General features: G+C 44.1%; 1 protein-coding gene and 1 non-coding gene across 2 annotated transcripts in view; both read left to right on the top strand.

Moving 5' to 3' along the window:
• The window catches only part of FGF1 (fibroblast growth factor 1), a 102,648-nt gene that overhangs the window by 38,539 nt on the left and 36,986 nt on the right, over positions 1-27,123 (top strand). The window lies entirely within an intron of this gene.
• Positions 24,008-24,144, top strand: LOC116472078 (small nucleolar RNA SNORA36 family). Its single transcript, XR_004248987.1, has one exon. It is a non-coding gene; the product is annotated as a small nucleolar RNA SNORA36 family (small nucleolar RNA).

The following is a 27,123-nucleotide window of genomic DNA, read 5'->3' as shown; positions in this document are numbered from 1 at the left end:
GATTCTCCTGCCTCAGCCTCACAAGTAGCTGGGATTACAGGCACGCACCATCACGCCCAGCTAATCCTTTGTACTTTTAGTAGAGATGGAGTTTCACCATGTTGGCCAGGCTAGTGGCCAGGCTAGTCTTGAACTCCTGACCTCAAGTGATCTGCCCGCCTCAGTCTCCCAAAGTGCTGGGATTACAGGTGTGAGCCACTGTGCCCAACCCCAAATCCAAAATTTTTAAGCACTGACATGATGCCACACGTGGAATATTCTACACCTGACCTCATGTGACAGGTCAAAGTCAAAATGCAGTCAAAACTTTGTTTCGTGCATAAAATTATTGTAAATATTGTATAAAACTACCTTCAGACTATGTATATAGGTGTACATGAAACACAAATGAATTTAGTGTTTAGATCTGGGTCCCATCCAAACAGGTGGGAGTGGTCTACCATCTTAGGTCCACTGGTGAGGCCCTTTAAATTAGACTGAAAAAAGACAAATTAAGAGGAGAATTACAAGTTTATGAACAGTGCATTGTGCGTGCACATGGGAGCACACAGTACTGAGTACCTCAACGCGGTGGTGAGAACTTGAGTTTCCACAGCAGCTTAACAGAAGGACAAAAGATTTTTAGAGAAGTGACAAGACAAAGGAAAAGGACTGAGTTTCTAGAGCAGCAAATTTTGAAAGTAAACATATGGGAGAAACGAACAGAGAGGAAGGCTAGTTGGTAAGGTTTGTTCCAGTGGTTAACTTCAGTCTTTCCTGGTGGTGAGGGGGCAACTTCACAAATTTATGCTCTGCTTTTAAGCAAATGAGAAATGGCATTTCTGCTTCTTCTTAATTGTCTTCAACTAAAAATAATCGATATGCCAAATTGGCTTATTTGGAGGTCACATACTCTGCCACATTTCCCCTCCCTCTCTTCACCACCGACTTCAGCCTGTCCTCTCCTCCTTGCTCCTCCACCTACCCATCTCTGGGGCAAAACTCAGTGGTCACTTCTTGATCTTTATGTTCCCTTACTTCTCTGCCAAAGCTGGTACTTTTGTTCACCCCCTTCTCGACCTCCTCTTCTACTCTGACTTTTGTAATCATTCTGTATCAGTTTCTTTTCTCACTTCATCTTAGCCCCTCTTCTATCACGCCCACACCAGGGCTCCCCTGCAGCCCCCAAACTCCATCTTCTTTTCTGCTCTCTTGCTCTCGATCTCCCCCAGCCTCTGGACTCCAGCCATCAATGAGCATCACGGGGAAGGTATTCTCTTCCTCTACAGTCCTTCCCCTGTGGCTTCAGAACCACATTTCCACTGTCTGAGGGACATGCCCACCTCTATGCCCTGCAGATAGAGCAAACCCAGCGTGCCAAATTCAAAGCATTTACGCCTCAGGAATCTCGTATTTCTGCTAGACCAGTGCTCCTCAAATTTAATATGCAGACGAGTCACCTGAGGAATCTCATTGAACTGCAGATTCGGGGAAGACCCGTCTGTAGAGGTGACATCAGGGCTAAGATATGAGCAATGAGGAAGTGGACCAGCAAAGATCTAAAGGAAGAGGAGCCTTTCAGGCTGAGGAAGCAGTTTTTCAGGCAGAGGGGAACAGCAAGTGCAAAGATGCTGTGGCAGGTCTATGCTTGGTGAGTTCAAAGATGAGAAGGAAAACCATAGTCTAGGTAGAGCGCAATGTGTGAGGGAGGAGAGGGGAGTGATGGGGCCAGGGAGGGCCTGGGGCCTGACCAGGGGCCTGTGGGACACGGTAGGGAGTGTGCATTGTATTCTGAGAGCAATGGAATGCCATCAGAGGGTTGTAAGCAAGCAAGGGGATAGGATCTGACTTAAGCATGTTGCTGCAGCAGGGCAAGAGTTGAAACAAGGAGGCAGGTAGGAAATGATGGTGGCTTGGAACATGGTGGTAGTAATGGAGAAGGTAGAAGAGGTCAGACTGATGATGTATTTTGGAGATAGAATTAATAGAACTTGCTGATGCGTTGGATAGGGGTAGGTGAAGGAGAGAGGGAAAGACTGACTTCCCTGTTTTGGGGCTGAGGACCTGGAGACATTTACTAAGACTTGAAATATTTGGAAAAGAAAAGCTGGGGAGTTGGGCAGGGGGAATCAATGGTTCTGTCTGGGCCATGTTAAGGATAATTCTTGGACATCCATGTGGAGATGTTGAGCAGGCAGTGGGATACAATATAAGATCTGGCTATAAATTACCTTTCCAGCTCTACCCTCATCCTCCATGAACTCATTCTATGTGAGACACTCTTAATTCAAAGCAGATGGTTTCCTGTTCTCACCTCACATTTTCCCAACTTGTTCCCCCTGCTGTATCCTCTGCCCAGTGCACCTGCCAAGCTTGACATTGTGAGACTCTAATCATGTATATGAATAATCTCAAGTAACCCCAAGTCTCTCCCTCCAAATCACCATCATAAGTGATTTTTGCTTTGTGGAAACTCTTATTAAAACTAGATGGCTTGTGGCATTTGTCACTTTTTTTTCTCCCATGTTAGTTATTTATATGTTTTTACCTCCTGTGTTGGGCTGTAAGGTCCTGGAGGGCAGAGCAGAGCTTGCATTCTTTTACTTTTTTTTAAACAGTACCTTCCATGGTATCCAAAAATGTGCTCAGCACATAGAAGGCTACTCATTAAATGTGCTCAATAAATGAATGACTACAATACGTCCTAAGATGATTATCTGAGATTAATTTATCATTAGTGGTAAAAAGTGGGACACTTTCTTTTTTTTTTTTTTTTTTTTTTTTTGAGATGGAGTCTCACTCTGTTGCCCAGGCTGGAGTTCAGTGGCGCCATCTCGGCTGACTGCAATCTCTGCCTCCTGGGTTCAAGTGATTCTCCCGCCTCAGCTTCCCAAGTAGCTGGGATTACAGGTGCCCACCACCACGTCTAATTTTTGTATTTCTAGTAGAGACGGGGGTTTCACCATGTTGGCCAGGCTGGTCTTGAACTCCTGACCTCAAGTGATCTGCCCACCTCAGCCTCCCAAAGTGCTGTGATTACAGGCGTGAGCCACCGTGCCTGGCTGCGGGAGACTTTCTTAACCCTAGGGGGCTGGCTGATGGTCCGTGATGATAGCTGTGTTTCTGGTTTATTGGCATAGAACTACCTCGTGCAAGGCACAGTCTCAGCACAGGTGCATCACTGTTTATCTCTGTGCATGTCACCTGCTTCAGGCAAAGAGTATATTCCTTAAAAGAAGTCTGAATCTCATTTATGAACTCACTAAATAAGCCTATTATTAGAAAAGTTGGCAGTATATTCTTTCCTAAGAAAAACATTACATTTGTAATTTTTTTATTCTCACCACTGCTACCCCATGCCCATATTTTATAAAACTGGACTTTGGGCCACTTTTCTTTCTGTGGGTGCGTGTACTTTATGCTGGGGCCCTGGAAACTGGTATTGGGCGCTGAAAACTGGTGTTGAGCCCTGATCGTTTTATGATTTTATGCCCAATCTGTCCATGAGGATTCCTTCAACTCAGATTGATTTATTCTAATACATTTTGCTTCACAGTGTGCCAGGTCCCAGACTCTGAAGTGGGGAAGAAACGATGACAGGGTCTGACATCAGGTGATGAGGTCTTAACACACAGGTTCACAGACACGTAGAAAAGGAGAGAAAAGGCCGGGCATGGTGGCTCACACCTGTAATCCCAGCACTTTGGGAGGCCAAGGCGGGCAGATTACGAGGTCAGGAGTTCAAGACCAGCCTGGCCAAGATGGTGAAACCTCGTCTCTACTAAAAACTACAAAAAATTAGCCAGGGCCAGGCGCAGTGGCTCATGCCTGTAATCCCAGCACTTTGGGAGGCCGAGGTAGGCAGAGCACAAGGTCAGACATTTGAGACTAGCCTGACCAACATGGTGAAACCCCGTCTCTACTAAAAATACAAAAAGTAGCCGGGCATGGTGGTACATGCCTGTAATCCCAGCTACTCGGGAGGCTGAGGCAGGAAAATCACTTGAACCTAGGAGGCAGAATTTGCAGTGAGCTGAGATTGCACGCCACTGCACTCCAGTCTGGGGGACGCAGCAAGATTCCATCTCAAAAAAAAAAAATAATTAGCCGGGCGTGGCCGGGTGCGGTGGCTCACGCCTGTAATCCCAGCACTTTGGGAGGCTGAGGTGGGCAGATCACAAGTTCAGGAGATCGAGACCATCCTGGCTAATATGGTGAAATCCCGTCTCTACTAAATATACAAAAAAATTAACTGGGCATGGTGGCGGGCGCCTGTAGTCCCAGCTACTCAGGAGGCTGAGGCAGGAGAATGGCGTGAACCCGGGAGGTGGAGCTTGCAGTGAGCCGAGATTGCACCACTGAACTCCAGCCTGGGAGACAGCGAGACTCCGTCTCAAAAATAATAATAATAATAAAAAAATAAAAATAAAAATTAGCCGGGCGCAGTGGCAGGCACCTGTAATCCCAGCTACTTGGGAGGATGAGGCAGCAGAGGTTGCAGTGAGCTGAAATTACACCACTGCACTCCAGCCTGGGTGACAGAGTGAAACTCTGTCTCCAAAAAAAAAAAAAAAAAAAAAAAAAAAACAAACAAAGTAAGGGAGAGAAAGACAAGATAGAAATGAGCAGTGACTATAGAGGGAGGCTGGGCTGTGGCCTGAGCTCAAGAGGTGTCAGAGGTAAAGGATGACTTCTGGAGGAAGTAATGGTATGGAAGCTGAGTGAGATTAACACAGAAATAAAACAGAAAGGATGGAGGAGTAACAGAGGCCGCTGGAGGAAGGTGGTAAAAGAATAACTCTGTCAATTACAGCAGCTGTCACCCTACTCAATGTTGATTACGTGCCAGGCATTGTGATAAGGATTTGTAGGGATAGTCTTTCTTACTTATCCCAATGACTCTGTAGTAGGTACTATTATTTTACTCATTTTACAGATGACGAACTTGAGGATCAGAGAGGTTAGAGGGTTTGCTTGGAGTCACAGAGCTAGTAACTAGAAGAGCTGGGATTGGAACCCAGGTCAGTTGGATGCCAAAGCCCAGGTTCTTATCCACTCCTTCCACCACCTTCCAATATTGACTCAGGGGCGTTTCCTCCCACCATGCCTGCTGTAGGCTGAGGAATGTGATGTCTCCCAGCACCCCAAAGAGTGAGGTGCTGGGTGATGAGCTAGCTCGGAGGTGTAGCTCAAAACCCTGCTATGACTGAGCCGTCTGCCAGGGCTGTGAGTGCTCAGAGCAGAGACGTTCTCATCTACCATCAGGGAATACTCACTCCATTGTGCTGGCCCCACCTAAATGTTTTTTTATTGCCTGCCCTTCACCATGAGTAATGCCACTTTCCATTTTAAGCTGGGAGCTTCAGGAGATGATGCATTACAAGCCAGGGTTTAAAGCTAAGAGCTGCCTGGGGGATTACTCACCCATTTCAAGACGCGGCCCACAATGCACCCTCCCACTCAGGATGCTGCTGGAAGATCTTCTTCCTTGCCAAAGCCTAAAAGAAATCTGATTTCCCCTGGAATCCGACTAGGAATGGTGCCAGAATATCAGAAAGCTGGCGAGTTAACTGGTTCTCCAAGTGGAGCTACCGTGCTTGTTTCTGGTCCTCTCATGTGTGCTAAGGTTTTGTTGCTTGTTCATTCATTTGGCATTTGCTGAGGGCCTACTATGTGCCATGCACTCTGCCCATGATGGAGAAACTATCACAAGCTAAACAGCTTTAGCCCTTGTCCTCAGGGAGCTAACAGTCTGGGGGTGTGGGGATAAACAGACAATTATAGTAAAATATCATAACAGAATATGCTAAATCATATGACATGCATACTCAGGGAGTTTTGGAAACCAACAGCCAGAGGATTTATTCTAAGGTAGGTATGAAGGATGAGGAGGAGCCGGCTCAGTTTCTTAATTATAAGCAACCAAAGACTTAGAAGGAGAGTTCAGAGAACCTGGAGTTGCTCCCAGAGTCACTGGGAAGGTGTGGTGGCCCCAAATCACACTGCAGGAATGGTCCAGCCAGACCAAGATGTAAGTGTGTATGTGTGTGGTGGGGAATGAGGGGGTGGGTGTAACTTCCAAATACATGGGGTGGGGATTCAGATGCTGGGCCGTCAAAAATGATGACAAATTTCCAGGACAGCAGGTAGAATTAGGGAAGGTGTGGAGGAGAAGGCTGTCTCAGAATGACCTAAGATATTCTGAGTCAGAGAAAACAAAAGGAACAGCTTAAAGAGAGCACCAACTCAGTGAGGCAACCAGGCAGTTGGGCTGGCTGGCCAGGCTCTTGGGGGATTCCTTAGTGAGTGAGTTCACTGCTCAGAGAAAGGCTTTGCCACTTCTTCAGGGAAGCCAGCCGCGGGCCAGCAGGTAAGTATGTTTTAAGGCTTTCCTTTTTTGTTTTAGAGCTCCTGGGGACATTCTGGAAGGCCACAGTTCTCACTACAAGCCTTGAGATTACAGAGCCTAGATAAGTCGGAAAAATGTTCTCTGCATGAGAATTGGAAAAGATGTTTGGGAGAAGCCAATAGGATAATAATAATAGCCAACCTTTATTGCTTGCGCTAACATGAGCTTACATGCATTATTTCATTTCATACTCATAATAAGCCTATCAGCTTAGATGAACAGACTGAGGCACAAGGATTTTAAATGACTTGGCTAAGATCCCATGGTTAGCAAATTGTGGAGCTGGGATGCAAATGTAGATCTGTTTTACTATAACTAAGAGTCTGTTGACACAAAACATGAAAAAGTGAGGGCCAGATGAAGAAGAATGTTATGTGCATAATAAGCGATCAGAAGGAAGCCTTATTCCTTAGCGATCACCTCTCTCATGGGTACAATTTTGAAACTTAAGGTCAGCTGTTGCTCCCTACTGAGAAATTTTCAAATAGAATCCAAAAGGGAAAAGCCCTATTTTCCTAGAGGGAGGCTTGAGTGAGGAACTTTACGCAGTAACTCAGGGTATTGCCTCCTAGGTTGCAGCAAGAGGTATATATAGCATTTTAAAATTGATTTTGTCAGAATAATAATATCTCTGACTATACAAATAATACATGCTCTTGTAGAAAATCAGGGAAAAATAGAAAAACATAAAGAAGAAAACAAAAATCATCTTTACTGTTACCACCCAGGAATGGCTTTTGTCATATTTTGGGGTATGTGTGTGTGTATAATTTGTAGTCTCTTTTTCCGATGCATATATGGTGATACTGTCTTTTAAATTACAGTTCTTTATATCTCCGATAATTGTTATGACCTTGATTTAGCCCTTTCCTCAAGGGAGAATTATATCACAACATTCAATTTTGCAAATCTGTTGATATGCAATACAAGCTGGTTTGTTCAAATGAGGAGGCAGAAGCCATGGAGCCTCCTGGGGTGCGTTGGATATAGTGTATGTGAAAGTGCCTAGTTCTTTAAGAAAAACTTGGTTTTTCCTTATTTGTTAATATTTCTAGCTGGTAAGCATTGCCGAAACAAATGCTTAGCATAATGACTAACCTAATCAGGCAACCATATATTTATTAGGAGAGATTTATTCCCTACTCTACCCTATGCATGGCATTCATTAATGTTGTGTTCACAAAAAAACAGAAGAGCAGTTTCTAGGACTCAGCTCCAAGTGGAGTCTGTCCTGATCCCACCTCCCCTTCACTGGTCAACAGGATCCCAGCTCTTCCCATCTCCCAGCCAAACATATTTCAAAAAGCCACAGTCCAACACACACAGCTCTTTGGCTCTCTCAGGCAGGAGTGCAGCAAGGCCTTCACAGACCTCAGTGAGTGTCTCCTCTGGGAGCCCACGTGGCTCAAGCCAGCACAAAGCCAGATCTATTGGATGGCTGCTGTTGTCCACTCTTGGCATACCATATGCCACCCATTCTTGTCCTTTACCCAGATCATCAAGACAAAGTCCTACCAGTTCAGAAGCCCTGTGTGTTCCCTCTTCATATCTTGACATCTGCTTTGTGTTGGGAGTCAGTGGCCAGTCAAGTGCTTGCATGATGCAGCTGGATTTGCTGATGCAAATAAAGTTGCTGGCATGTGAGTTTTCTGACCCTGAAAAGGCCCCACAGAACTATCCCCTCAGGCCTTGATCAGGACATTACCCCCAGGCCAAGGGGACAAGGAAAATGAACTTGAGTGTACTTCATAAGTGACAGCCAAGAGGGAACCAAAGCTCCTAGTTCTTCTCTTCCCTTCCTGTCTCCATGTAACGTTTTCTTCCTGGGCCATTCCTGGTCCTGGAGGTGAAGTCACTGCTGACAGCATCCATCTGGTGACCCAGGAAGCCAAGGGTCAGCTGGCTTCTCTGACAGTGGTGGATGCCCTATTGTGTTCCTCCTAGAAGAGGGTTCTTTTAACTCTTGCTTTTCTGCTTTGTTTTTCCATGCTTCATTTGATTTTCTTTTTACTTAACAAAAGTAAGCAGTTAATTTATGTGTCTATTTGAGAGGTTAATCACCTCCAGTGCCACCTTCAGATCCATTTTTCAGCTCCATGAAATTCACAAGATTCTCTTTACATATTCCATTTGTAAACCGAAACTGAATAATAATTCAGATGCCTAAAATACCTCTTAGCCCTGGGAGTGACCTAATTTCTCAAGATCTCAGTTTTATCATCTGTAAAAATGGAATCATAAGATTCTCTTTACGTATTCCATTTGTAAACTGAAATTGAATAATTATTCAGATGCCTAAAATATCTCTTAGCCCTGGGAGTTAATTTCTCAAGATCTCAGTTTCATCATCTGTAAAAATGGAAATAACACCATTTATACTGTGGTGCTGTTATAATAAATCATGACATAACAAAGTACTCAATAATATAGTACAAATAAATTAGATTCATTACAATATGTTTTTACAACAAATTTACCTTTACAATGATCATCTGTGGCAAGTGATACTGGTTTTTCATTTTCATTATTGATATCAAGTTCCATTTAAAACGAATTTCAGCTTAAACTGAAAATACTTCAAAAATGCTAATTAAATAAAAAATACATTCTAGCTGTATATATTTAGATTATTCGAGACAAAAACATTCCGAATATATAGAAAATTAACCCCCGCAGAAAAAGGAAATGACAAACACAAGAAGACAAGAAACCCTAACTGAACCCTAAATCAACCAGCTAAGCAAACAGCAGAAATCTCAGATCAAACAAGGACCAAGAGTTGAAGGAAGCATGCAAAATAATTCTCGATGGCTTTTTAACCACTAAGACCAAAACAGCAAAATAGGCAGTTAGTCCTCATTGCCCCATCTTCTTTTTGTGGCCCTCACAACTTATTTTGTTATCCTGGCCAATCTCCACTGGAAAGTCTCAAAGCATTCAACATTCTCCATTAGAAGAACCACCTAAGTGTGGGGTCCCTATACGCCCAAATTATCTTTCCCTTCCCTGCAATCAAAACTCTTCTCTTTTTGTAATACATATGTCTCCAAAGTGTTATCCAGAAATCCTAGTATTCAACTGAATAAACACCAACAGATATTCACGGAGCATCTAGTAAGTATATGGAGAGAGTATATGTCTGTGGGGGAAGGGAGTGCACAAGATCCAATCCCTGCCTTCGAGGAGTTGAAGATTCCCAAGGGAGGCCAGAGGATGCAAATAGCTCTAATTACAGGGTGGAATGCAGTGACTGCCACAAACAGCTACAGCCAATATGCACAGGATGTCATAGGAGGAAATGACTTTTGACTTGGTGGGGATGAGGACAGGTTCAGATGGAGGCAGCATTGGTTCTCCGAGAAGCATTTGACTTTAAAAAGATTGTATTAACTCTTGTGCCCTACCCCTCAATTGGTGGATTATTTCGAGTCTCTTGCCTATTCTTGGATAACAGCTGGAAGAAGGTACCACATCCTGCTGTTTCTTCTCTGAGACAGGCCATCTCCCTGCTCACGCGCATCACAGCCCACAAGACAGGCTTAGGTGCATGTGGCTCTGTGCACAACCCTGACCCCCCTGGCAAAGGCCTCAGCTCCAATGCTGCTTCCTCAGAGAGACCCCCTACCATACTTCATCTCCTGGTGCACTCTCCCCTTTGAGCCCCCATGGGCTCCTTTCTACCAGGAGATACGGGAATTAGCACCATTTTAGATTTTCTTAGTCAGCTGTTCACTTTTTAAAAATGTGGTATCTCCCCCTTATAGGAATCAAAATTGACAAGGAAAGCAGGGTCTTTGCTTTTCTTGTTTACCCCTGTGTTCCCAGTGCCTGATGAATCACAGTATTTAACAAATATTTGTTGAATGAATTAATGAATAATAGTTTAATTCAGTCTCTTCTTCTCGAGTTTCTTCCTCTCTCTGGTTTGTTTTTGTGAAGAGGGGTCCAGGGTTTTAGAAAATATATATGATTCATTCCAAAGTGACTTAATCAAAAAATACTCATACCTGGGTTCAGTATGGCAATTGACAAACTAGCAGAGTTTAACACACTTTGGTTTGTGAGGAGACTTGAGCCAGCATGCATCTTTTCAGGTAAACTGATATGCCACACTGGATGGAACAGATCATCATTTATCCCTCCCACCATCCTTTCTCTCAACAAATATTTTTTCCAGCTTTTATTGACAAATAAAAGTTGCACATATTTAGGGAATATGATGTGATGTTTTGATCTATGGGTACATTGTGGAATGATTACTATGATCAAGCTAGTTAACATATCCATCACCTCTCATCATTATCATTTTGTGTGTGCGTGGTGAAAACATGTCAGATCTACCCTCTTGGCAATCTTCAAGTATACCACACATTATTGACTATAGTCACCATGCTGTACAATAGATCTCTAGAACCTATTCATTTTGTCTAACTGAAACCTTGTACACTTTAACCAACATCTCCTTATTCCCAGTCCCCTCTCCCCAGCCCCTGGCAACCACCATTCTACTCTCTACTTCAATGAGTTTGACTTTTTTTAGATTCCACATATAAGTGAGATCATGTGGTATTTGTCTTTCTGTGTCTGGTTTATTTCACTTAGCATAATGTCCTCTAGGTTCATCCATGTTGTCATAAATGACAGGATTTTCCTCTTTTTATGAATTAATAGTATTCCATTGTCTGTATATACCACATTTTCTTTATCCATTCATCGTAAATGGACACTTAGGTTGATTCCATATCTTGGCTATTGTGAATAATGTAGCAATGCACACAGGAGTGCAGATATCTATTTGAGATACTGATTGCAATTCCTTTGAATATATACCCCGTAGTAGGATTGCTGGATCATGTGGTAGTGCTAATTTTTATTTTTCTGAGGAACCTCCATACTGTTTTCCATAATGGCTGTACCAATTTTTATTTCCACAATAGTGTACGAGGGTTTCCCTTTCTCCACATCTTCACCAATACTTGTTATCTTTTGTCTTTTTGATATTAGCTATTCTAACATGCATGAGGTGGTATCTCATTGTGGTTTTAATTTATGTTTCCCTAATGATTAGCAGTGTTGAGCATTTTTACCTGTACCTGCTGGCCATTTGTATGTCTTCTTTTGAGAATTATCTGTTCGGGTCCTTTACCCATTTTTAATGGGATTGCTTTCTTACTGTTGAGTTGTTTGCGTTCCTTATATATTCTGGATATTAACACCTTATCAGATGTGTTTGCAAATATTTTCTCCAATTGCATAGGTTTTCTCTTCACTCTGTTTTCTCTGCTGCCCAGAAACGTTTTAGTTTGATGCAATTCCATTGAACTATTTTTGCTTTTGTTGTCTGTGCTTTTGGAATCATATCCAAAAAAATGATTACCCAGACCTGCATCAAGAAGCTTTCCCCTATGTTTTCTTCTAGCAGATTTACAAACTCTGGTCTTACATGTGAGACTTCAATTCATTTTGAGTTGATCTTTGTACTTTGTGTGAGTCAACACATATTTATTAAGCACATATTATGTGCCAGGCTTATGCTAGACATGGGATAAAAAGCTGAGCAAGATACGGGTTCTGCCCTATGGAGCAAAGTCGGAGGAAACACTCAAATAACTAACGCGAGGCCTCTGGGGTGAAGTCTGAGGGAGAAGAAGGAATATCCTGGGGGTTGTAGCAGGTGGAGGTGGTGGCGATATTGGCAAAGAGAGGTCCATGCCAATGGAAAAACCAGTTCAAAGGCTCAAGGTGAGAGTAAGCATGGCACATTTGAGAACTAAAAGGAGTTCACTCTTGTTTGAGGCCACTGATGGTTCAAAGCTGGGGAACTATTGGGCCGTCTGTCTTTACTCAGTACAAAGACCAGGAGAACTTTGGGGCAGAGTGGGTCACCAGCTGTCCTCCGGAAATGACTGGAATAAAATCTCTGCCGGCTTTGTTCACTGCCATGCTTTGTTCGCTGTCTGAGGATGCAGCCAGAACATAGTAGATTCTTAATGACCATTTGCTGAGTAGATGAATGAAACCCTCACAGATGGTCTCAGCTTTCTCCTTTAGCATCACCAAGCCCCACAGAGTCATAAGACCAGAAGGCATCTTGAGAGCCAGCTGGTCCACCCTTTCCCCTCCAGGTTCTGTCCTGCCCTTAAACCTCCCACAAATGGCACTGTTTTGCAGATGTTATAAACTACAGTAGCATGACTTGTAAATTGGGTTCTTGAGATCATACTCACACCAAGGAAGAGACAATGTGTCCAGTCATCTGGTGAGTCCAGGGCAGGGTGCAGAAGAGCAGGGACAACAGTCCTGGATGCCCAGGCTGCATGGCAGGCAACGAGGGAGCTCCGGCTCCCAGCACTGTTTGTCAACTATTAAGATGCCATGGTGGCCGGGCACGGTGGCTCACGCCTGTAATCCCAGCACTTTGGGAGGCCGAGGCGGGCAGATCACGAGGTCAGGAGATCGAGACTATCCTGGCTAACATGGTAAAACCCTGTCTCTACTAAAAATACAAAAAAATTAGCTGGGCGTGGTTCTGGGCCCCTGTAGTCCCAGCTACTCAGGACGCTGAGGCAGGAGAATGGTGTGAACCTGGGAGGCGGAGCTTGCAGTGAGCTGAGATCGTTTCACTGCACTCCAGCCTGGGCAACAGAGCGAGACTCCATCTCAAAAAAAAAGAGACGCCACGGTGCTTCACTTCCAAATCTGCTTCTGAAGGTCAATGACCTCCACATTCTCAAAGCAGCACATCTTGTTTGGAAATTATATTCCTGGTATCTTTGGTGTTGGGATTTTAAAATTCGAGTTTAGTTCATCTCCCAGTACCGTGCCCTGGCTAAATGCCACTGTCTCTCCCAGAGAAGGCCGCTGGGCTGACATACTCAAGGTGTCCTGGCTGGAAAGCTGTGAGCAGTGGACACAGCATTTGGCCCATACCCACATATACCACTTGATCTGAGGTCCCAAGACCTCTTACTTGGGCAATTGCAGCTGATTTCCTTGCCTTTCCTCCAATTTAGTCACTCAGCAGCCAGAATGACATTTTAAAAATGCAGATCTGATAACATCACATCCCAGCCCGAGTATTCCATAGTTTCCCACAGTTCTTCAGACAGGTGCCTACAGGACCTTGTGTAGCCTGGCCCTGCCAGCTTCCCCAGCCACAGCCTTCTCCCCTCATCCATAATGGACTCTGTTCAGTTCCCCCCAAGTAAAATTTGCTCTTTCTGGACTCATGACCTCTGCACATACTTTTACCTGCAACCTCCCTCTCTCTACTCACTAGTAATAGAAATACCCCTTCCTCTAAGAAGTCTTCCAAAGTCTCCCAGGTCCTATAGATTGCTTAATACCTGGCTCTCAGGGCAACCTGGACTTTGCCACTATAGTACTCAGTTCATTCAAAATTGCTTGCATGGGGAAAGGTCTTCCCCACTAGAATTCAAACTTCAAGAGAGCCTCTCTGTGTCTGCCTTGTTATTCACAATATTCCTTATGTCTGGCACATAGTAGGTACTCACTGAATATGTGTCAAGTGAAGGAATGAGTCCTCCGATTGTTAAACAGCTGGGAACAACTTTACCAAATAAAATAAGAGGCAGAGACAAACTGAAATGTAACAGGACCTCATGGTAATCCTGAGCCACCTCCCTTCCTCACCCTAAAGGCCTGATGTCATCATATTATGGGCTTGTGTGTTGTGATTAGGTCCCAGTTTTTGAGATCCGGTTTCTGGCTCAGTTCAGAGAAAGCTGGGCCTTTCCACCAGGCACCATCATGATCAGCAAAGCAGAACTGTGGAGCAAATCAGATAAGGTGGAAGATGCATTGATGTGCCTGCTAGTGGCCCGTGCCTCTCGTCTCACTGCAGAAGCAGAAAATCCAGCCCCAGCCTCACACAGCAAAACAGAGCAAGAAGGAGGGGGTGTCTTCACTTATGTTGCCTCACCCTCTGTTTTATTTTCTTCCCCCCAGCAGCAACAAACAATAATTCAATAAAGGAAATACGAGTAATGGAAAGAAATAGAAAAAAATAAACATATCAAAATGGGCAGTGTCCCCAGGACCACTGCTTTTAAATAAAACAAGAGTAGATTTGGAGATATTTCAGTGGCTTTGCTAAAAAGAGAAAAATAGTCAAGCCTTCCCTTCCTTTCTAGGCTGCACTGCTTTCCTCTATCTTGATGTAGAAAAAATATCACCCAGACTAGGGAGTCTCACATCAGAATCCTCTGTGGAGTCTTGTTGAACATGTGGGTGCCAGCCCCAACTCAGCCCAGCAAATCAGAACCCTTTGTCAGGGGAACCTATGTGATTCCCATGCAGGTAGGCCCTACTTTGGGGAAGAAAGCTCAGGGTGGGAGTGCCATGGTATGTCCTGTGCCTTGTAACACAAGATGCAGCTTGGGTAAGAAGCTCAGGTCTGTAACTGGGAATTCCAGCGTCAGGCGCTGCAAACCTCATTTAAAATAAAGCACCGTAAGCTTGACTTCGGATATGCAGAAAAATGAAGATTGTTGATTTCACCTTCTGTGGAAGGGGCGGGCGGCATATTCTATTCATTTTATTCACTTAAGTCGACACTGACTGAGCTGCTCCCATAGGGAAGAGCCTGTGCCAGGTACAATAGAAAGGTGATGATGGCAGTGGATTTGAGCAAGATGAAGATGACGATAACTCACATTTACTGAGACCTCAGTATGTGCCAGGTGTTTTACATTCATTATCTCATTTAGTCCTCCCCAATACCCTGCGAGGTACTATTATCATCCCCATTCTGTGGACAAGAAAACTGAAGAAAACTGAGGCACAGGGGAGTGGAGTGACTTACCCAAAGCCACTCAGCAAGTTAATGCAGAGCCACAGGGGGAGCCAGGTGTCCCGGACTCTGGAGTCTAGTCTCAACCATTATAGTGTAAGTCTCCCTTAAGACATTCAGCCCCTGCCTTTCTGATACTTAAATTAGGTGGAAAAGGTACAAAAAAATCAAAAGAAGAACACCAAATTATACAGCTTTGTGCAACAACGAGCAATCGACCTGGGGACATCTGGTGAGACTTACCCTGTTCTAGCTAATTACTCAGACTGACTATTTGTTATTCTTTGTTACAAGGAGTCGTGGAAAAAAAAGAAAAGAAAAAAAAGCAATAATCAAAGCAACTATTTTCCCTCCTCCATGGAAGGGCAGAGTCAGCAGATTTTTAGAGAAGTCAAAGAGTCCCATTATCCACAAAAGTGCAGGAGCCAGGAGCTCTGCAGTCCAAACTGAGGAGGGAGGCTTCATTATTTTGTGAACTCCCAAAGGATGAAAGCCATTAATAATACTATTTGTGGTGAGCTTATCACATGCTGCGTACTGCACTATTCCCTCTACATGTTATTATAGAATTTGATCTTTGCAACTCTATGAGTAAGTACTATTCAGATGAGGAACCAGACTCAGAGAGGCTAGCAACTGGCCTATAGTCACACATCTGCTCAGTGGCAAGGAGTCTGAATTCCAGCCATGGTTCTTACCCTGAATCTAGGCTGTCTCTTATTTTAAATACAAGGATACCGTTTGGAATGCTAAGTGAGCAAGAATTCACAACCGTCTGCCATTTTTAACTTGGCTGTGCTAAGCCTCACTTCAATCTGGGAGACTGGCTGGATTCTTATTTCAGCAAGTATTACTTCAATACGCTATGCTCTGTGCCAGGCACAAAAGCCCTGCATTTAATAAGTGGGAGATGTGGTCACAGTGGATAAAAGGAACACACATAAAACTTTAGAGATGATTTCACTAGAGGGAGTTCTTTTTTTTTTTTTTTGAGATGGAGTCTCGCTCTGTCGCCCAGGCTGGAGTGCAGTGGAGCGATTTCGGCTCACTGCAAGCTCCGCCTCCCGGGTTCACGCAATTCTCCTGCCTCAGCCTCCCGAGTATCTGGAACTACAGGCGCCCGCCATCATGCCCGGCTAATTCTTTTGTGTTTTTAGTAGAGACGGGGTTTCACTGTGTTAGCCAGGATGGTCTCCATCTCCTGACCTGGTGATCCGCTCGCCTCGGCCTCCCAAAGTGCTTGGATTACAGGCGTGAGCCACTGCGCCCAGCCGAGGGAGGTCTTGATTCAAGAGAGTCATTAGGTGCCTGGAGATTCATGGAGGAGCTGAGCTTTGAACAGATGCCAGGAGTGGAGGAGAGGTCAGAAGTCAGGGGATGAGCTTCGAACAGAGGTCGGAGCTGAGACACCTCTGATGGTGGTATAGCAAAGCAGTAAATTGGGCCCCAGAGAGTCAAAGGCAAAAGGCAAGTCCAAAGCTGCTTTCAGCCAATGCTGCAGTGGGCATTCTGCTCCCCATGAGCCTGGGGCACGCTGGACTCCGGCAAGAGTCACAGGCTGGAAGAGCGTCCCTCAGGTAGGGCACATGCACAAAAATGGGTGCAGGGAAATTCCATGAATGCTACTGTATGTCTTCAGAGGAAGTTTAGGCAAAGGAAGCAAGCCTCTTCTATTACAAGGGGATTTTGACACCAAAGTCAGCAGATCTAAAACTTTCACATTAATTTCTCTTCTACCTTAAAGAGTAGACATATACATCAGAAAGGAAGTAGAGAGAAGTCAAGGAGTAAAAATGGAACTCAAGCCTGTAAAAGGTACACACGTTCAGAAATGTCTGAGTAAAAACCTTAATAAAATGTATGTGCTTTCCCCCAGTAATTCCATTTCCGTAAATTCTTCCCAAGGAAGTAATGGGATAGTTGGCAAAGATGACTACAGCAGTTTTGCTTATAATAGTGATAAAGAGTAAACAACCTATCCCAGTACTTTGGGAGGCTGAGGCAGGTGGATCACGAGGTCAAGAGATTGAGACCTTCCTGGCCAAGATGGTAAAACCCTGTCTCTACTAAAAATACGAAAAATTAGCCAGGTGTGGTGGCGGGTGCCTGTAGTCCCAGCTACTCAGGAGGCTGAGGCAGGAGAATCACTTGAACTCGGGAGGTGGAGGTTTCAGTGAGCCAAGATTGTGCCACTGTACTCCAGCCTGGCGACAGAGCAAGACTCCATCTAAAAGAAAAAAAAAGCAAGCAACCTAAATGTCCAACAATAAAAGGTTAGTTGACACAGTTTTGCATGTTCCTATCGTGGACTCCTATGCAACCATTACAAATGAAGGTGTAGGTTTCTGTTTATTAATGAGGGGGAAATTCCTAATGTATTGAGTAAAGTCAGATCATAAAAGAGCAGGTTATAAAACAGTTCTCTCTCTATATATGATTCTGCTTTGTAAGATGCTTACATCTCTATGAACAAAAAAGTTAACAGAAGGTATCTCTGGCAGATATGATCATGGACAATCTTTTAAAACTTTTTATTGTTTATCTGTATTTTCTAATTTTTATATCACTCCCTTATAGTTAAGGGTTTGTAAGTGGACTGATGTCCCCTGCTTTGTTGAATTGATACAACACTAAAGGAACAGACCTTAAATATTATTTCTTTGTTTCCCAAAAGTATGGTACATGTGCTCCTGTTGATAAGATAAATTCTGAGTGGTACTGAGAAATATCTTTGAACAACACTGCAGAGAGAAAGGAAGCCCCCATCTTTCAGTCTCCTTAGTCATTTTGGTTATTCAAGGAGAAAACCTTGGCTTGGGACAATTATGTTTTCAACTTCCCTAGAAGAACTGCTCTTCTCTCTTTATAACCAAAAGAGCTCAGCAGACAGAAGGCAGCATCTAAGCAGAAGTCAATGCCATTGCTGTGCTTCATTTTATTGATCTTTATCACTGCCTTCTATTTATAGGAAATTTTTGCGGTTATACCAGGGAGATAAAGCTTGCTTTAAATAAGAAAATTAGGCCGGGTGCGGTGGCTCACGCTTGTAATCACAGCACTTTGAGGGGCCAAGGCGGGTGGATCACCTGAGGTCGGGAGTTCAAGACCAGCCAACATGGCGAAACCCCATCTCTACTAAAAATACAATAAAATTAGCCGGGCGTGGTGGCACACGCCTGTAGTCCCAGCTAATGGGGAGGCTGAGGCAGGAGAATCACATGAACCCGGGAGGCGGAGATTGCAGTGAGCCGAGATTGTGCCCCTGCATACCAGCCTGGGCAACAGAGCAAGACTCCGTCTCGAAAAAAAAAAAAAATTAGCTAATTTAAATAAAATTTAAAAGTAAGGAATGAGTTGAGAGGATAATGATCAAAGTAAGGAAGGCAGCACACCTGTATTGAAGTCTGAGGCAACGGGTGTTAACCCCAGGTGAGGATAAAGCTACCCCTACTGGAACGTCTGTGCACTGAAATATCCCAATAGTTCCCCCAGGTCTTGATTTCTATCTTATCATTTTAATATAAAAACAATAGCATGGAAATAATACATAAGCAGTTTGCTCAAGTGATGGCCCACCCAGCGGGGAAATAATTTCGGAACAGGATTCTGAGAATGTCCAGATAAATCCTGCTGGGAAAGTGATTGGAAAGAGAGGTTCCTAAGAAGAGATAAAATTTCTTTGCAATGTTTGCCCTAAGGAAAGAGGCCCTTCCACAGGAAGAAGGTCAAGTCCGGTCTATTTTTATAAGTGTTTTTCAAGTGGTTAGTGGACGTATTTCCTGTGGTTCCCAGGAATTCTGCAGCAGGCTCTCAGGAGGATGTTGGTGATAGGGAACACGGACTTGATGAGCGAGAATCAATAATTATCTCTATATTTGCTTCACTTTTTTCTATAAAAATAATCTAGGGGAAAAACACTTGCTTTAGAAGAGCAAAGTTCATTACAACAAAGAGCAGAATGGGACACTGAAGTCCCTTTGTGTGTAGCAGAGTCCTTAGGTCAAGATTCTACAAGCTGAAAATTTGTCTGTTCATTTGTTCCCTCCCTCCCTCATTTACTCAATAAATATCTGAGCAATTCCTCTGTGCCGGCCATCATCTGAGGGCTGGGCAGAAGGTGTTGAATAAACATGGCTTCTGTCCTCCAGCAGCTTACAGTCCAGCGTGGGAAAAAGATGTCAAACAAGGAAACGCACGGATGGATATATAATTAATTACAGATGATGGTGAATGTTGGAAGAAAGAGAACAAGAGGCTGCAAAAGAGAATCATGGAGGTAGAGAAGGAACTTACCTTAGTTGGGGAGACCAGGGAAGACCTCTGAGGAGGTGGTACTTTAGCTGCCCTCTGAAAGGGGCATGGGAGGCAGCCCATGGGAAACTGTTACGGAAGGGCACCGCTGCAGAGGGACCAATTTGTAGGAAGGCAGCCATATGGAGGAGACCACAGTGGGCTCAAGGACCCGAGGGTACATGCAGTGGCTAGAATAGAGGGGCAAAGGGAAGGAGGAGCCGTAGGTGAGGCCAGACCATACAGGGTCTCATAGGCCATGGTAAGGGTTTGGATTTTACTTTATGGAAATGGAAAGTCATGACAGGTTTTAAGCTAGGGAGTAGCCAATCTGATATAATCTTTAAAAGATCTCTCTGGCTCTGTGTGTAAAAGTGATGGGAGGGGGCCAAGAACAAAAGCTGGGGCTATTTCAGAAGGTAAGATAGGAGATGCTGGTGAATTGGACCCACTGTGGACAGTGGGGTTGGTAATAAGTACTTAAATGTGATAACCCCTCACGGCAGTCCAAGGGCTCGATTGGCAGACCTCAGAGAAGTCAGCCAGCTAACACAGCTGGGACTAGGGTGAGGTGCGGGAGGCACTTGCTTTGGGTAAAAATGTACTCAAGCACTCAAGATAAATCATATTTTAGGCCAGGCACGGTGGCTCACGCCTGTAATCCCAGCACTTTGGGAGGCTGAGGTGGGTGGATCACAAGGTCAGGAGATCGAGACCATCCTGGCTAACATGGTGAGACCCCGTCTCTACTAAAAATACAAAAAATTAGCCGGGCATGGTGGCGGGCGACTGTAATCCCAGCTACTCGGGAGGCTGAGGCAGGAGAATCACTTGAACCCGGCAGGCGGGGCTTACAGTGAGCCGAGATCATACCACTGCACTCCAGCCTGGCCAACAGAGCGAGACTCCATCTCAAAAAAAAATAATAATAATAAAAAAAAATATATATATATATGTATGTATATATAATATCATATTTTAAGCAGTATTTTTCAAAAATCCAATTTAATGCAAAAATATCTGTGATTAACAAAATATTAAATAATAATAATAAAGACAGGATGAGTAACAGTGATAATGTGAGCAAAACAAACTTGAAATGGGCCCCTACAAGGCTTACGTTAGTGTGCATGCATGTACAGTTGTGTGGAGTGAGACAGACAATAACAAGTAAACAAAAAAGTAAACACAATCCTAAATTATCATAATTGTCATGAAAGAAACACATTTCGGTCTGAGATAGAGGACAAGGAAGTCAGGAGGGCTTCCTTAGATAGGCTGGGCCTAATGCAATTGGATTCGGAGGCAAATGCTCTGCCTGGAAATGCTATGTGTTAATGAAAATTTTTGCAGCCCAACGCAGTGGCTCATGCCTATAATCCCTGAAGTTTGGAAGGCCAAGGTGGAAGGACTGCTTAAGCCCAGGAGTTCAAGACCAGCCTGGGCAACATAGCAAGACCTTGTCTCTACTAAAAATGTATATATTTTTAAATTAGCTGGTCGTGGTGGTACGTGCCTATAGTCCAAGCTACTCAGGAGGCTGAGGCAAGAGGATCGCTTGAGCCCAGGAGTTTGAGGCTGCAGTGAGCTGTATTCGTGCCACTGCACTAAATAAAAGCTGGGGAACACAGCAAGAACCTGTTACACACAGAAAGATAATTTTTGCAAATCAAGCCTATCAAACTTCCTACATTGTATAAAATTTTACAATCTAGTAACTGGAAAGTTTTGAACAGATCTATAGAAAAGTTGCTCTCACCACTGAGGGTTCAAGAGTACAAGATCGTGAAACACTAGGAAAAGTTCTGCCTTCTGTCTGCCCCACCCCAGGGGCCTATCTAAACATCTAGATTTATCAAACTTCATAAGAGCCCACTGAACCTGACAACGCCAAGAAGGAGCCAAGGAATGCAGGATCTTGAATGTGAAGAGGAATTATGTGCGAAAAGATGGCAGCTCCGAGAAGCAAGGAGAAGTCACTCTGACGTTCCTCCTTACTTCTTGTTGCCTAATCTGCTTTCAAAGGCCAATAAATTCAAAATTCTCCATTTTTCAAACAACTCCACCCAACATAGTGATTCTTTAATCTCTAAACATGACAGGGGGCAGTGGACATGAAGGATATAAATGGCTTTGAAAGGTCAGTTAGAAAAAAAGAAACAAGGAGAGAAACCACGAGGAGTTGAAGGGATAAAAGCAAACCATGTTTTAAGCTACCTGCCAAAGTTAAAGAAAACTCCCATGAGAGGCCATGTTTGACAGATGAGTTTACTGACATAGTTATTGGCAACTATCTCTAGCCTCATGATTTTGAGACGGAGTCTCGCTCTTTCACCTAGGTTGGAGTACAATGGTGCGATCTCGGCTCACTGCAACCTCTGCCTCCTGGGTTCAAGTGATTCTCTTTACCTCAGCCTCCCAAGTAGCTGGGATTACAGACACGTGCCATCACGCCCAGCTAATTTTTTGTATTTTTAGTAGAGACGGAGTTTCATCATGTTGGTCAGGCTGGTCTCAAACTCCCGACTTCATGATCTGCCTGCCTCGGCCCCTCAACGTGCTGGGATTACAGGTGTGAGCCACCATGCCCAGCCCTGATAAATGACATCTTCACTGCAATGTGCACCTTCCTGAAGATGCTAGATACCAAGGCAGACTCATCTCCTAGTCTAGCTTCTTGCATTCAAGATTTTAACTCACCTCCAAGCCCTTTCCCCCCTTATCAGACACCAGTCATGTGCTCGGGCCTTTGGTGATGTTCTCTTGTGCCATCTCCTTCCCATAAAGGAGGATTCCTTTGCCTGCCAACAGCTGGGTTGTGAGTGGAACCAGGTGTAGAATACTAATGATGTGGTCACAGGACCATGAGAGCCATCGGTGGTGCTGAAACAGGGAGCAAACAGTGCAAATGGGAGAACAGTTCCTTTTGGACTGTTTATGTGGGATCAAAGGGAGTTGGCAAGTATATGGAACCTCTAAAAATAGACCACATCCTTAAAAAGAAAAAATGCAAAAAGAAACAAGTTTTACATTGTCCTAGTGTAGGCTCTGCAAAAACTTGGCCCTTGAAGGCTAGCACTGGGGCAAGTGACTGTTTTCTTCCTGCCCTTTGGCTGTGATACCAACTGGGTCGCTTTGCATATCCTGGGTCCTGCTCCCCTGCCTGCTTCCTGCGTGGTGCTCGGGGCATGCTAGGGCCTCCATGGCCCCCTTTCAAGATCCAGAATGGAGTCTGACATATGAAACCAGTTCCATGGGGTTTACATTCCTTCTTCATATCCAAGCACCTTAATACACAAATCCACATGCTGGGATTGCTAACTGTTCTTCCAGAGATGCCTGGATATTGTCTGTCTAGCAGAAATGTGAGTTTTGTCCTTTTTATTTTTTAATGTTTTGAGGGAGGCTGGGCCCCTTGGAAATGGGGATGACATTATAAACTGGTATTTCGGGACTGAGGGTTTTATTATTGACTAAGCCACAGATTTGCTTTGGTAAGCTGTCCAGTCTCTCGGCATCACACTTCTCTTGGCTGGAGAAGACGGAGAGGTGTTCATCTAGCCCATATGATAGCGGAACAGCAAATACAAAATGATTATGAAGTACCTCATATAGTGTCTACACAACAGCTATCCAGAGATGCTTGTTTATTCATCCCAAATGCTCCGTGAAACCCCAACTGCTATCAAAGTTCAGATAATCAACCCACTAAACACAGGTTCATATTAACACGGATAATGATAGCTGACATTTCCTAGCACTCACTATATGCAAGCTCCCTCCTGGGCCTTGTCCTATTCCTTTCTCATGGCAACATGATGAGATCAGAGCTCTTAACAGCTTCATTTTACAGAGAAGACAACTGGGGACCAGAAAGGTTACATGACTTGCCTGGGTTGCAAGAACTTAATGACACAGCAGAAACCCAAGTCCAGGTCTATGACTCTCAGGTTGTGAGAATTTCCATTTTCATGACATTTCCAACCCAGTCTGAAGGAGTCTCTGGCCTCTCCCCCACCCTTCATCTGCATTGGCAAATCGCTGCCCTGACAAGGGCCAAGATGGTCTCACAGGCTGCAGGGTCGCCTAAAGAAGGCACAGGAGTGACAATCAGGAAAGTGCTGATGGTGGGATGCTGCACCCCGGTGAAGAGAACAGGCCATCAGGGGAGGAACTTGCAAAGTTCCATTCAATAAAAACGGATACCTCCTTTAGAACATGAACGAATGGGCTGTACACGTTCCAGGGGCTGGTAGAGTAAAAAGAATAGAGAAGTTCAAGAGTCACTCAGTTCAAGGGGCATTTTATTCTCTTACCCACATTTATTCAGCAATGAAAATAGTGGACTCTGGAGTCAGCAAACCCTACCTTCCGATCTCAGCTCCAACACGTTTTAGGTTGGTGCAAAAGTAATTGCGCTTTTGCCATTACTTTTAATATTTAGTGGTATGACCTTAGAAAAATGACATAAACTTTCTGAGCCTCACTTCCTTAGCTGCCAAATGGGGGAACTCAGACAATGCCTTGAGTTCAGTCGAGGACAGCTTCCCTTTTCTGTTAATTAAACTTTGGAACGTTGGGGCATTAAAACAGGCTACGGTAGGTGATTGCACGGAGAATATTATTCTATTCATTTCCTTCCTAGCCAAAAACAAAAACAAAAACAAAAATACTTTCCTAACAGAATTTGAGCATTAATTAATGTAATGTGCTTAGAACCATATCTGGCATACAGTAAATGTTCAAAAAGGGTCATTATATTATTATTTGTGGACATATTTTATTATTTACGGGTAGGTCCAGAGTCGGCTATTGAGTAACAAATGGTAGGGCAAGCCCTCCGCATTTCTAAAGAGATAACAAACACATACTTCAAAAGACTGCGTCTGGAGAAGCTAGATTTTCTAGGTCAAGAGGGAAGAAAAAAAAAAAGATGCAGGCAACAGATCATCTTCCTATAAGCTGGAAGGTTGGCTGATTTCGAGAAAGGAATGTCCTTGCTGGGCTGGTTCTGGAAATTGTAACTTGCACAACAACAGATTCAAAAGATTTTTGGAGACACATCAGTAAGAGAAGGCTAAAGGAGGCGGTGAAGGGCTGCCAGAGCCCCTGCAGAATCACTTTGCATTTGGTGTGAATCCCTGGGGCTTTAATGTGTCCGTCTGCAGGAAGGATATTTCCATTTAAGATGTGTGCAGGTCTTCAGGATGGCCCAGGGCCGGCAGGAAGGTTTGGACCGTGGTGTACCATTAAAATTCACACAGAATGGGGGCCGGCAGAGCACGCCATTGCACCAGGGAGCACTCTGTTTTTCCTTTTGGAGTGGATGCTATTTTCTCTAAGCACTTAAAAGAATTCCTGACCTCCAACTGAATGATGCTGTATGAGGGGGAGTGTTTTGTGGGTGAATAAGCCAGACTGCAGGGAAAAAACATACAGAATCAAGGAAAGAAATAAAGGACATTACAGGACATCTGTGTGTGTGTGTGTGTGTGTGTGTGTGTGTGTGTGTGTGTGTGTGTTGTGTGTGTGTGTGTGTGTGTGTGTGTGTGTGTGTGTGTGTGTGTGTCTGCTTGTAGTTCTCTACTCTTCGTTAAGAAGTGTGCAAGCTGGGGCTGGGACTGAGCTGTTTGGTGACACAGCTGGATTAGATAACAGCCCCCACTTCCTGCCAGTTACACTAGATGCAAGCATCTATGTCCCTCTTATCTGAAACATGGCTTGATGAGTCTGGTGTGGCTAGATTGTAAACTCCTTAAAGGCAGCAACTGATTTCTACTACCAACCCATAATCCCTTATTTCAAAAGCCTTGGGCTAGATATGTTTCAGAATCCAGAATTTCGGTAATTTTAGCGAGGTAGTATGGTGCATATATTGTATATTACAGAACAACTCCAGTGGGGTCTGGGACACCACCCGAGAATCAAACACATTAGTAATTGTACCAGATTATATAAGTATTATTAACACAAAGCAGAACAAATAGAGTTTAAGTCTCAGGACAGTTTGGGCCAGGTTTTGCCACAATCTATTACGAAAGAACTTCTAGTTTTCAGAGCTTTTTGAATTTCAGAATTGTGGATTAGGGATCTCAAGTCTTTCTTTTTCTTTCTTTTCTTTTTTAAATTTCCAGGACATCTGCAGCATTCTGCCCATGGCAGGCACTGAGTAGAAGTTGTTGACTTCTAGAGTATGTGACATCTTGATCTCCCTCAAATAATATTTCATTCTAGAAACCAGGGGACAGTTTATTCTCAGTGACTTGGGGAATCTTTAGAATTAAAAGTAACCTAAATTAAAGAACAGAAGAGAAAGACTATGAAGCACATTCTCTGTCATCCTGAACAATAACACATGTAGACCCATGAAATATACTGAAAATTCATCACTAGCACATCCTGTTGAGCACCTAAGCAAATGAGAGGAGTGCATCGTTGCTTATAAATGACAATGGAAAGTTCTAACCTATCACTTAGAACATGGTATTTTTCGAACACTCCTAAAATACTACTAAATGGGCCAGGTGTGATGCCTCGTAATCCCAGCACTTTGTGAAGCCAAGGTAGGAGGATTGCTTGAGCCTAGAAGTTTAAGACCAGCCTGGGTAACACAGTGAGACCCCAGCTCTACAAAAAGAAAAAATTAAAGTTAGGCAGGCAGCCGGGCATGGCGGCTCACGCCTGTAATCTTAGCCCTTTGGGAGGCTGAGGCAGGTGGATCACCTGAGGTCCGGAGTTCGAGACCAGCCTGGCCAACATGGTGAAACCACATCTCTACTAAAAATACAAAAATTAGCCAAGTGTAGTAGCAGGTGCCTGCAATCCCAGCTACTCAGGAGGCTGAGGCAGGAGAATTGCTTGAACCCAGAAGGCGGAGCTTGCAGTGAGCCAAGATTGTGCCATTGCACTCCAGCCTGGGCAACAAGAGCGAAACTCCGTCTCAATCAAACAAAAAAAAGTTAGCCAGGCATGGTGGCCTATGCCTGTAATCCCAGCTACTTGGTGGGCTGAGGTGGAAGGCTCACTTGAGCCCAGGAATTTGAGGCTACAGTGAGCATAAGTGTACCACTGCACTCTGCACTCCAGCCTGGGTGACAGAGCAAGACCCTATCTCAAAAAAAAAAAAAAATTTTTAATGAAATGACACAAAATATTTCTAAATATGAAAAATCGTTTGTTCAATCCTAAATCAATACCAGATGATTCGTAAAAGTGACAAAAGGGGCCAGGCGCAGTGGCTCACGCCTGTAATCCCAGCACTCTGGGAGGCTGAGGCAGGTGGATCACCTGAGGTCAGGAGTTTGAGACCAGCCTGGCCAACATGGTAGAAACCCCATCTCTACTAAAAGAATGCAAAAATTAGTTGGGCGTGGTGGCATGTTCCTATAATCCCAGCTACTCAGGAGGCTGAGGCTGGAGAAATCACTTGAACCCAGGAGATGGAGGTTGCAGTGAGCCGAGATCACGCCACTGCACTCCAGCCTGGGCGACAGAACGAGACTCTGTCTCAAAAAAAAAAAAAAGCGACAAAAGGGTACACAGCTGATGATAGTCAAGCTAACATCTATCGAACACTTACAAGTTCTCAAGTGCTGAGATTACAGTGACTCTGTTCAGTAGCTACTGGTATGCA

This window comes from Hylobates moloch, unplaced genomic scaffold (assembly GCF_009828535.3).
Source record: "Hylobates moloch isolate HMO894 unplaced genomic scaffold, HMol_V3 SCAFFOLD_6, whole genome shotgun sequence".
Classification (NCBI taxonomy): Eukaryota; Metazoa; Chordata; class Mammalia; order Primates; family Hylobatidae; genus Hylobates; species Hylobates moloch.
The sequence above is the reverse complement of the archived record's forward strand: the minus strand, read 5'-3'. Positions and strand labels throughout refer to the sequence as shown.